This window comes from Sturnira hondurensis, unplaced genomic scaffold, assembly GCF_014824575.4.
Source record: "Sturnira hondurensis isolate 20B ecotype Veracruz unplaced genomic scaffold, ASM1482457v3 Scaffold0018399, whole genome shotgun sequence".
Classification (NCBI taxonomy): domain Eukaryota; kingdom Metazoa; phylum Chordata; class Mammalia; order Chiroptera; family Phyllostomidae; genus Sturnira; species Sturnira hondurensis.
Genome location: NW_028091030.1, coordinates 1,663,151 through 1,675,578, shown reverse-complemented (window position 1 = coordinate 1,675,578; position 12,428 = coordinate 1,663,151). Strand labels below are relative to the sequence as shown.

At 54.3% G+C, this 12,428-nt stretch overlaps 1 protein-coding gene across 3 annotated transcripts in view; it reads right to left on the bottom strand.

The window, feature by feature from the left end:
- PRDM11 (PR/SET domain 11) overlaps nucleotides 1-12,428 on the bottom strand; it is an 84,430-nt gene that overhangs the window by 71,113 nt on the left and 889 nt on the right. The gene's annotated exons all lie outside the window — the stretch shown is intronic.

Below are 12,428 nucleotides of genomic sequence, written 5' to 3'. Positions count from 1 at the left end.
GCTTTACTCATGTTAGCTTACTTGGCCCTCACAGCAGCTCAAGACAATAGCATCAGTGACATAGATGCTATCGTCATCGCTAGCTGACAGATGATGACACTGAAGCACAGAAGGGCTAAGTAGCATCCCAGAAAGACCAGGATTTGAACCAAGGCATTCCGAGGCCAGAGTCCACTCACCACAACAGCCACCCAAGAGCGGGGTGTTGCTCAAACTTGCCTTCTGAGTAAGGGAGGAACAGCCCGAGTGTGAAGGAGAAAGGCTCCAATGGCCACGGCCATGGGACTGGGCGGGGGGTGGGGGGTGGACAGGGAAGTGGTCGTTCCCTCTGGTTCTAAAGAGGCGACCCAGGAACAGCGGGGGACCCACAGAGAGACAACTGGTTCTGCACATGGTCTCAGTGGACAGATTGTAAACAGTGTTCTTTTTTTTTTTTCAAATGCAATAGGCTCCCAGAGTCCAGCAAGCGCTCCTCTAGATATGCCCAGGGAGCCACACTAGAATAAACTCAGAGTTGACCTACATGCCCAGCAGCAGGAAAATGGCTACATAAATAACACATACCTAAATACTGATGATCCTCTCCAAAACCACTGTGTATCAGTAAAAAGGAGAGCGAGAGAGAGAAATTGTGGTAGCTCACTGTGCAGAACCCTTGCTAGATTTCCTGGTCCAAAGCTACATGAGTAAAGCAATTTGCAGAATGAGTCCCTGTACTACGAGAAACTACGGACACACGCGCCGTAATGGCGCACGCTCCTACGGGGTGGCAACGTGTAGAAAATGATCTAGAAGGATAATAACAAAGTAATAACTGTGGTGATTAACCGTGCAGAAGAAGCTGAATATTGTGTTAGCAAGAAAGATAATATTTAGCTTTTAAAATAATATTTGATTTTCTTTATAGTAAAATGTATTTGTATTCCTTGCATAATTAAAACTCAGTAAAACAAGATAGGAAAGACCCAGTGAGCTACCAGTCCCTGGCAGTTTGTTTGGGGGAGTTGGGGTGGAGAGAATTTGAATACCAGAGGAGAGGTGGGTTAGCTGGTCCTTCTGAACCTCAGAGCCTCATCAGGAGCAAGTGCCCTGCAGCTGCAGCTGTAGCCGGGGTGCTTTTAAGGAAACAGAGCATCTGACCCAGGAGGAGGGAGGCGGGAGCAGTGGGCCCTCGCTAGAGGTGCACAGACCAGCTACTGAGTGCCAGTCTCCTGCCACCCTGCCTCTCCACACCCCTTCCCCAAGTGACTCTGGGCCCTACCCCTGGCCTGGAAGTCCCCAGCCCTGGCCTGCTTGCCCTGCCTTAGCCTGACTCGAAGGGCAGAGGCCACATCTCTGGGAGGAACTCACACTGGGGGCGGGAGTTCAGGAAGTGAGGAGGGGAAAGTGGATGTGAAAAGTGCACAGGGCTGATCGCCCCTGACTATGACCCTGAGCCCAAGCAACCACTGAGCACAAACCCCCAGGGGCTGGGCCCAGCCCTGGGCCCTTGGCCCTGGTCAGGCACTGGCCACTGACAACATAACAAGCAAAGGTCAATGGAGTTCTTACCTTCAAGACAGCTATGGGGTTAAAAGAAGAGCCATAGAGAGGTGGGTCGGAGTCCCAGCTGTGCCTGACTTCCTATAGGACCTTGACAAAACACGAGCCCCCTGGAGCCTTGACTCTGTCAACTGCAAAACAGGCTCATAGTATCTGCCTTCCCAGCCTGCTGTGTTGACAAAATGAGACACACGCACACAGCCTCTGTGAGAGCAGTTCGGACTCCCACAGAATGCAAGGCCCATTGACGCAGCAGATATGGGGAACAGAGACAAGGAAGTGGCGAGAACTGAGCTCCAAAAGCAGATGGCCTTTCTGTAAGTCTGGGAGCCCAGGGCACAGCCAGAAAAGAGCCATTGCTGGCCCCAGGCAGGGCCTGGGAAGGAAGCAGGCAGAGGCATTCTTGAGGGGGGCGGGGGGGCCGCAGGGGAGGGAAGGTCGGAGGAGACAGGAGTGAGCCCAAAAAAGCAGTGGGGCCTTCCCTGGCCACTGCCCAGGGCGCTGGAGGAGGGCAGGGAGCCACTGGCATGTGCCAGGGAGGAGTCTGGTTTCTACCTGAAACTGGGGGAGGGGCAGGGGACAGACTACAAGGGGAGCCAAGGAGAGAGGAAGAGCAAAGCACAGTCTCTGTGAGAAGCTGACAGGCTGGGAGGAGCAGAGGGCACGGCCGTGGAGGGTTTGGGCTGGGAGATACAGCAGCCCAGGCCTTGCAGAACAGGCTCAGGAGGTCCTGTGAAGGGGGTCGCTGAGAAGCAAGGCGGTCCCACCTGGTTTGGAGAAAGCACCAGCTCTGGGACACTGCAGCAGCAGGACAAGCCTGGATGGGGGTGGGGGCGGGGGGCCCGAGGGGTCACCTGCCCCAGAGCTGCCTTACCCCACCTCAGGGAGACCCACGGGCCATGGCAAGTACTTAGTCCAGCGTGGGACCAGCCCGAGGCACATGGTCAGACAGGTCCAAGCATTCAAGCCTCAGGACGTCAAGACCACTGTCAAAACCAAAGCACCTCAGTGACTCCTGGCCCTAAAGCCTGCGCCTGGACAGGCTGTGAATACCTTTACAGCCCCATCCCACGGATCCCAGGCAGCTGGACTCCCTCTTGAAAGGCAGCCAGATAGCCTGGCCTGCGGTGTGGGGCCCAGCTGACAGGGAGCTGCAGGGAGGGAGCGAGAGGCTGGGCCACCCAGAGCAGGGGCCCTGGAGGAGGGTGTAGGTGGGGCCAGCGGGCGAGGCACTTCCCACACCTCCCTCCCTGGCAGGCTGGCACTCTCCACGGACCTGCACTCTCCACATGCAGGCCCAGGCACAATGCCTCTGTCCCCAGCAGCCCCAGGACAGAGCAGGCTCCTCTAGGGACAGGAGTTTCCTTGAGGGACACGGATTGTGGCAGCAACAATGAGCTGTCTGCTCCCTCAAGTTGGCCCAGGTTGGGACGTTAACCATTCCTCACCACCTCAAACTGGTGTTCACTCCTCAGGCCACAGATGCAAGTCTCAGCCCTTGCCCATCAGAGGGTTCATGCAGGAAGCAACTTTAGGCCATCATCCTTGCTCATCTCCTACACGGGCCCTGCACCATCACACACCAGGCTCCCAGTGTCTGCACCCTCCCCTGCCTCAGCCTGACACCTCAGCCCCCCCCTCCTGGTCACACTCCTGAACATGACTCTGGACTCCTAGGGGGTGGCTGGCACAGGCACTTTGACAGAGCACTGCACTGGTGGCATAGAGCAATGGGGACAAGATGATACTGCCAGGGCCAGCCAACCACACAGATGCTGACCCACCAAGGAGGAGAGCCTGGAAAGGCCTGTCCAGCCAGGGCTGACCCACAGGGCAGCCAGGCTGAACTATGGGGCTGGCTGCCTCCGAAGGGACAAGGAGAGGCCTGCTGCTCACCAGCAACTCACTCCGCTGGACACCAAGAAACACCTTCCCGAAGGCTGAAGACTGAAAGGAAACATACCCGCAAGGCCCTTCCAGTCGTTTAAACTTAAACACCTCCTTAAACACCTCCAGGACAGCCTGTAAGTCTCAACCCCTTAGCCTGGCATTCAAGGCCTTCCCAGCCGGGCCCAGACTTGCCTTTCCAGGGAGGCCTCCCCCACTCTTCTCCAAACACCCCAGATCCCTTGCCATTCCCTGAATGACAGGGTCCTCATGTTGCCTGCCATTGCATATACCATTCCCAGGGCCTAAAATGCACTTCCCTCTTCCTACACTTGGCAAACTTCTATTCCCGCTTCAGTGGCCAGCTCAACATCACTTCTGGGAAGGCTAACCTGTGCTCTTCCTCCCCCATCACCCACGGCAGAATGACTTGCTCCCCTCCCCACCACATCCCTCAGCAAATAGGGCACTTCCTACCTTCAATCACAATTAGGATCTGGGCCAGAGCTGCTCAAACTATTTGTGGTAGAGATTTTTTTTTAAGTTTTTCAATCTGTTGCCAGCTGATGCTTTTGTAAATTACAATGAAAATGGCGTGGCAATGTCAAGTTGCAATATGAGTTTCTCAATAGTTACTCTGTGTGTCTGTATCTGTCTTGCCGCAGACCAGTAACATGGAGCTCACAGCGGGACATGGGTCTGCCTCTGTGGCACCGGCAGGGCCTTGCACCTGCGGTCCCTGGAGGAACTTGAGGGCAGGACCCATCAAATCATCTGTTTATGTTTGGACCTCCAGAGCCCAAGGGGGCGCTCCATCTGCTGATCCAAATATTGGATGGGAAGGTCCCAACAACCCTGTAACATGGGCAGTACCTGCGCTGGGCAACCCCATTCGTCAGGTGAGTGCACAGAAGCACAGACAGGGTGACAGGCCTGATGCCGCAGCCGGCTGATGGTGTACTTTGTCCATACCTCCCAGCTTCACAAGGCCAACATGTGGGACCTGAAAGTGCACCCTCCCTCCCCACTCAGGCTCCTGACAGCACTCCCCTCTACAGAAACCGTGAGGTAGCTCGGTGCAGTGGTGAGGAGCTCAGACTCCAGAATCACACACACTGGGTTCACCTCCTGCCTCAGCCTCTCGTAGCTGTGTGACCTTGCGTAAGTCACTTCACTTTTCTGGGCCTCAAGTTCTCTGTGAACTGAGGCTAACAACGCCAGCGTCACAGAGCAGCCTGCTGCTTCAGGCAGGGCCCATACGCACCTATAAGCTTCACAGGGGTTTGGCTGTCGTGGATGGTTTTAAAAGCCTGGGGACAATCCAGCCTGAAACTCTGCCCTGGATGCTCCCCATCTGCTCACCCTCCTCCCAAGACCCGATGCCTTCCCTTCCCTCTGGGGTGAATCTTCCCTGGCTGCTAAGGCTGCTGATCTCCTTTGAAGATTTCGCCTCCCTGTCTTCCCCTCCCCCAGGCTAAGGGGCTGCTCCTTTCTCACCTCCTGCCCTCCTGGGACACCTTGAACCTCTGGTCCTCTACACTTTCTCCTCAATTACCAGGCCCCTCTGGCGTTCTCTCTGGAACGCCCTGGAAAATGCCACCCTGTTTGGGTTGGGGCAGCACAGGGCTGGGCTGTGAGGTCAGGGACAGCCCCGGACTGCAACCTCCTCCCTGCCTGCCCCCTCCTCACCCAGAGCCCACCTGCACTGTGCTTAGGGCCATGAAAACCCTAAGTGCATGAGGCCACCCCAGCTGGGTCACAGTCAGCTGACCCCACGAGAGCTTCACTCCCTCTAGGAGCCCAGGGTCCACTGGCTGCTCCCGAGGCCCCTCAGCCAGCCAGAGACTCCCAAGCCAGCCATCTTCATCCCCTGGCCCTCACACCTAACCCTCAGGAACGTGCAACATAGCGGAAGAAGCCACCCTGGGGAAGCTGACACTGTGGGGCCGGTCCATATTTACTTGCTTGGTGACGTCCACACCAGTCCAGCTTGGTGCCCAAGTCAAGTTAATCTTGCCTGTACCGTGACCAGCCTCAGAGAACAAGCCCACTGGGCACTGTTCCCTCCTCACCCTAAGTTCCTCTGAGCACATGACCCAGGGTGAACTCCTGCCTCTGCAGATATATATATTTTTTGTTTCCTCGCCCAAGGACATGTGCTCACCGATTCTAGACTGAGGAGGGGAGGGAGGGAGAGAATGACATGAGAAACATAAATCCGCTGCCTCCTGCACATACCCCAACCGGGACTGACCCCGCAACCCGGGCGTGTGCTCCACCAGTAATTGAACCCATGACCCTTCAGTTCACGGGACGATGGTCCAACCAACTGAGCCACACCGGCCACTGCAGATATTCAAGCAGGGATCTATCCAACAGCCTCTCCCTTTGGAGGGTGGGGCGCAGAGACAGCCAAATGCTCTCAGGGGTCCCCATTCTGCTGTGACCGGAGTGCAGAGGAAAGGGTGCTAGATTTGGGGGTAGAATTTTAGCTTGGTCACTCCCTAAGTTGTATGACCTTAAGTCACTTCCCCTCTCTTTGCCTCCATTTTCTCAATTGTAAATGGGGGTCATGAGAACCGACCCAGCCTTCTTGGGCTAACGATAAGGGATTTGGGAGAAGGTGAAGGTGGGAAGGGGGCCCTGGGCTCCCTGATGGATCAGGTGGGGTGGGGAAAGCTCCACAAGACACTGAAGGCTCCAGAGGCCCAGTGCCTCAGTTTGCAAACAGGGTCCCCATCCCGCTGCACCCACCCTCCAACTGAGGCCAATGCTGAGGAGCAGGATGGCCAGCAGCCTTCTGCCCTTCTCTGTCCCCTCAGCCAGTGTCATTGTGTTGGAGGCTCTTGGTCTGTCCAGATGTGCCTACCAGTCTGACCCAGGATGGGGAGAGGGTCCTGAAGCCAGCAGGCAAAGCAAAAACTTATAATTCAAACCCTGTGTTTTAAGTACCCAGGGGACCTGCTGGGCGTTGTTATGTAACAAGCAGGTGATTCCTAAGGCTTCCTTTATAAATGTGGGGAGGTGGCTGGAAAGATTAGAGTGCGGCCGTGTGATGGAGGGCTACTCACTTAACCTCTCTCACTCTGAGTTTCCTTGGATTCTCAGGTGTGGAAATGGATGTGGAAGCGACCTCATGGGGCTATTGTCAAGCGCTCTTGGGCTCAATACATGTTTTTCTTAAACTTTGGTCTCAAAAACATGGAAGAAAAAATTTTCTTCCACAGAATGTGGCGCAGGACTGACAATACTGTCTTCACTCACAGAGACCAAAACTGAGGCCCAGACGTGCTTGGCCTTGAACATAGGCCCGTGGTGAGTGTAGAAATGTTTGAAGGTGCGGTCAGGTCACCTTTGGGTAGAAGGACCTCCGTGACACACACACTCTGTCGTGTCCGGGCACCGCTGGAGCCAGCAAGGGGTACAAGGTTACTTCCGTGCCCTGGGGCACGCCTCCCCTGGTCACCACCTCACACCCGAGCAGGCAGTCCCAGACTTAGCCCCATGCCACACACTGGAACTCGGGACTTCCTTTGCTGGGGCCTCCGTGAAGCCGGCACTGTTATCACCCCCACTTTTCAGATGAGGAACAGGCAACCCCAGGAGGGGCAGCCTCCTGCCGGCGCCTCCCAGCTGCTGAGTGCCTGGGCAGAACTGAACCTGAGGCCACAGCACTGCCCCCACCCACTCGCCTCCTGGTTCCCTCACTTCCCCTCTCCCTGCCAAGAGGCCAGCACAAGGCACTTTGCCAGGTCTTATCTGGGGGTGCCCTGGCTACTCAGAAACAGAAACCAGGCACACTAGGGAACCTGTGGCCCCCAGAACTGTGCAATAACCCACCCATTTTGAACCCCACTGTGGAAGGGTGCCAACCTTCCCGTTTGGAATGGCCACCACCAAGCCCTCTTCCTCTTCCTCACCCTCTCCTACCTTGATTACTTACTGCAATAGCCTCCTAATCGGCCTCCCTGCCTTCAGTCTCATATCCAGCCTGCGGCTGTGGCTGAGCTCTGGGGCCTGGGTCTGATCTCTGTGTGGATTCTCTCTGTGTGAAACTCTGCGATTCCTGCAGCCCCACAGACAGAGTGTGCATTCCTCAGCACAGTGGACCTTTCATAATCTGGCTAGGGAAAGCATCAGGGTTAGGAAGAAGGGCTCAGGAGCCAGGAAAGCTTGGGTTCAAATCCCAGCCCCACTGCTTGCCAACTGGGACACCTGGGACAAGTTGTCCCACCACCCTGAGCTGCAATTTCCTATTTCCCCTAAAGAATGGGGAATTAGCAGCACTGAGACCAGGGCTCTGCTGAGAAGACTAAATGAGAAAAATACATGTAGGGCACTTTGCATGCACTAAATTCTCAGTTCACCCACTCCATGCATATCCGTTGCCCTACAATGTTCACAGAGCAGTGAGTTAAAATGACAAAAATCCCAGCTCCTTAGGAACTTACATTACAGTTAGGGGCGAGAACCAAGGACAAAATAAGTAGGTGAAACATAAGGTGTGCTATGTGCTAAAGGGAAAAGAGCAGATAAATGAGGCAAAGGGGTGTGGGTTGCAATTTTAAGCAGGAAAGTGCCCACGAGGTGCGGGAGCCTGCGGTGGAGGTAGTGGGTAAGGCTGCTCTAGGGAGCGAGAATGACCAGTGCAAGGGTCCTGAGGCACAGTCAGGGTTGGGGTGTTAGTCATATTATTATTACTCTTACTCTTTCCCAGCCTCGCCTCCCTCCACTTGCTTCCTCACACACTCTCCAGCCAAAGGAACAGCAAGAGACTCTCCAAACCCTTCAGTGTGCTGGGGCTTCATGCAAGCCATACCCCGTGTTAGAATGCCTGTCCCCTCTTTGCTTTTCAAATCTTACTCACCCTTCAGCTAAAAGGCCTCCTCCTCAGGGAAGCTTTCCTTGATTTAGAGTTCATGGCCATCTCCCTTGCATCCTTCTGCTAGAACCTGTAACTGCCTGGTCAGCTGTCCCCCTCCCATGCTGGTCCATGAGTTCTGTAAGGAAGGTATGGGTTCCACACCGCACCCCTCTCTGCCCAGCACATGCCTGGCACAGGTTAAGCACATGTACACCGACGTACACTGACTTCCGGCTGATGGAGTGAAGGACTGAAGGACGCCCCAGGCTGCCCTTACAGAGCCTTAGCCCAGGGACGCCACCACCAGGGCGGCTGCACTGCAAAACACAGGCCTTTCCAACACAGATACAAATCTGCAATAGGAAACGGGCTTTTTTAAAAATAACAGCACATTCTTTTTTCTTCATTGTTTTTTTTTTCTTTCTGCATGGCTTGTTTTTCCGGTGCGGCCCTTGGGCCAGCTGCAGAGAAGCCCCTCCCAGGCCCCACTCTGAGAACCTGGGCCCAGGGCCCTCCAAGGACGCCTGAACCCCAGCAGGGTGGGGCTGCACCGGATGATTCTAGACCAGTCCTGGCACCAGAACCCCTCGCTCAAACCCCAATGTTGGGGGCGGGGTTACCTCCTAGAAACTTGCTCTCCAGTGAGGGCTTTACAACCCAATGAGACGTTTCCCACGGGGCTTCTCCTCGGTGGGGCTGCAGTTCTCTGCCCTCACTGTAAGAAGGAGGTGACACGAGACTGCCAGGGTTCCAGGCCTGGACACACCACTGTGTAACGCTGGGTCCCTCACTTCCCCTCTTGGGGCCCCAGGTCCCTCATGTGTGAAATAGAAATACTAATCCCTACCTGTGGGGCTGTCCTCTGCATAGGGATGGGACATGCTCAGTGCCATGTCTGGCACCCAGTAACCCTCCATCAACATTAGCTGCCTTCGTCGTCATTATCTTCACCTTCAACATCCCTCAGTCTCCTACTGTGTCTCCTTCAGCGTCCCTTCACTGAATCCCATTCTCTCCAGATCAGCAGAGACCTCCAAGGGCTATTAAATCTCACATTCTTGCCCGCCTGGAATTTCTTCTAGTACATCCCAGAAAAACGGTCCTTCTGGAGCAGGGTCATCGGTAAGTATGGGGAGCACAGTATCTGTTCTCTACTGGACAGTCACTTGGCCTGCCCATACCCCAGGGAAGCGGGGTCCATTAATCCCGTCCTCAGCCCATGGTCTGAGGGAGCCCATGGTCAATGCTCAGGGACTGATCAGAAGGTATTTAGTGAGCAGCCGTTGTGTGCAGACACTGGAAATGTGGGGGCACGCACAAGCCGCCCCAGGCCTGCCCTCGGGGAGTTTATGATTTGATGAAAGAGTGAGGCTGCAATCAACAATTCCACCAACAAACGTAAAATTGCTGTGAAGATGAGTGCTACAGAGGAGGGGTCCGTGGCTCCACGAAAGGCTGTAATGCAGGGCTCGACCTGATCAGGGAGGGCTTCCCTGAAGAGGAGATGCTGAAGTTGAAAGATGAAGAACGAATGAGGAGGCCTAAGCAGCAGAGTGGAATGTGTGGTTGGAACAGAGAGGACAGCATGAGGAAAGTACCATGTTAGGCAGAACATGACAAGCAGAGGGACACAGGACGGCGTCCCATGGGGCCTGGAGACAGCTTAAGGATTTCTGCCTTTCTCCTAAAAGCAGTGGGAGTGTATGAAACAGGGTTGACAGACTCAGATTTGTCAAAAAAAGGCCACCCTGGCTGCAAAGGATGCGCCTTCCCAAGTGTGCATGTACAGCTAACCCCCAAACAACACGGGTTTAAAACTCCACATGTAAGTGGACCGTGCAGTTCAAACCTGTGTGGTTCAAGGGCCAACTTTTCCAATCTTCAATTAGAAATCCACAGATGTGGAGGGTCAACTGCAGTTACATTTCTGCAGAGTAAAAAGTTATAAGTAGGCTTCTGATTTTGCTAGGGGCAGGGATTGGCACCCTTAACCCCCACATTGTTCAACAGTCACGTGTACTTGTCCCTGCCAGAAACACTCCTCTAGTCCATGTGGAAGTAAGGTCAGCCTAGGTTAGTTGTGCTGCAGTAACAAACAGCCCCCAAGTCCCAGTGGTTTAAAACAACAGAGGTTTAGTTAACACTCACGTTGCACATCCATTGTGGGACATCAAGGGGCTCCACTCGTGTGGTGATGCAGGGACCCAGGCTGGCAGAAGCAGCCACCATCCCACCTACTGCCAGGTGCCACACCACAGGAAACTAGCACTCTGGAAGGTCCATTCCAGCAACTGAGCACTTTGGCCCAGAAGTGACATGTATCACTAGAGTTCACACCTCACCGGCCAGTCACATGGCCCTACCCAAGCACAAGATTCAACCCTACCGTGTACCTGGATGAACTGGAAATATTTAAGGGAGAGCATTAAGGGCCACCACTCTCCCATCCCTTCTGGCCCTTTGCCAACCTTAACTCATTCATTAGATCACACTGTTCAATATTCCAGGAGGAGGGACCATCGAAGTGTGCAGGAGAGAACAAGGCTTGGGGTACAGAGATCCAAAGGAGGGTGGGAGATGAGGCCAAGGAAAAAGCGGGGGCCAGATCTCTCAGAGACTTTCAGGCCACGGTAAAAATTTGGTTCTTTATCCTAAAGGCACTGGGAAGACTTTTCAGGGTTGTAAGCTGGACATGGGAGGCCTGATGATGCTGATGCTGAGACTGGCATGGAGAGGAGGCTGCAGGTGGGCCATTAGGAGGCTCTTGCTATTGACTGGCAGTGGCTTGATGAAGAAGCTGGGGAGGAAGAGATGAAAAGAAGTGGATGGATTCTCCGTATAGGCTAAAGTTCCCTCCATCTGCAGATGGAATGAATTGGGGGAACAGAGTCACCAAGCTTTCTGCCTTCCGAACTAGTAGAATGGCCATAGCCTTGGCCAAGATCAGAGCCCTGGAGGAGGTGCAGGGAGGGAGATTATGGGACAGCCTTGGACTTTGTGTATTGGTGATGACTGAGACAGCCAAGAAGGCAGGCGGAGGAGACAGCTGAATACGCAGGTCCGCATGCTGACTTCTAGCCCAGTGGTCTTTACCTCTTTCACACTTGCCAATACTACTACAGCTAAGGAAAGGAGAACGCATTTAGGAAGCACATCGATCCAATGGGTCTGAAGGACAGAACTGTAATGCAAGTCAAAATGGTACACAAGTGATGGTGGTGATGGCTGATCACGGGCTCCTGGGACGGATGAAGGGGGACTCATATATCTGAGAATGTCACCAGGGAAAGGAACTAGATCCTGTCCAAGCTGCTCCTTGGAGGCCCTGCTGGTTTGGGACTGGACGGACCTGAGTGGGGCCTGTCAGGATATTCTGATACTCCCAGGATAGTATATTCTGCACTAATTCCAGGGAGAGAGAACACTTCTTAAATCATGTGTCAGCCATAGGCTAGGCATTTGATCTCTGCCATTTCATGTGATCTCACAACTGCCTTGACAGACAGGCTTTGTTGGCCCCATTTTCGGGAGGGAGAAGCAAGGTTCAGACAGGTCAGATACAGCCCCAGTCCACGTGGGAGGATTCCAATGGAAAAGCCCCTTTCTGTCAAACGCTAACTGCCAGGGCCGTGTGCCCAGAAGGGAAGACTTTCAGACACGTGCCAACAGAGCACTCTGCTTGCCCACCTATCAGAGTCGGGGGGCCAAGACCATGCCCCACTCCCCAGGGAAGAAGACCACAGTCCGTTAATTCTGGCAGGTGGACGCCACCCCTCCCCCTAATACCTTCTTTCCCCGAAAGGGAAATTCGAGCAAAGGCAAGCTTGAGTGCCAGAGGCAGGATGCTTCGTGGAAAAATTCCTTTGCCCCAGCCCAGACAAAACCCCCAAAGTTTATAGGGTTTCCAGGCATCAAGAGCATTCTCTCATTATTGTCTCCTGTCCCCCGCGCACAAAGAACTGGATGTGTTTCCTTTCAGCCACTCTAAATTATATACCACAGCCTTTCCCCACGTGAAGCAAACGTGTAAGAAGGAAGAGAGGTTAAACCCTTCTCTACCCCAAGTCTCAGCCCAGCTTGGGGGTTTAAGCCCCTATGGCACAACCCGGTTCAAGACACAAACAACTTTTCAACC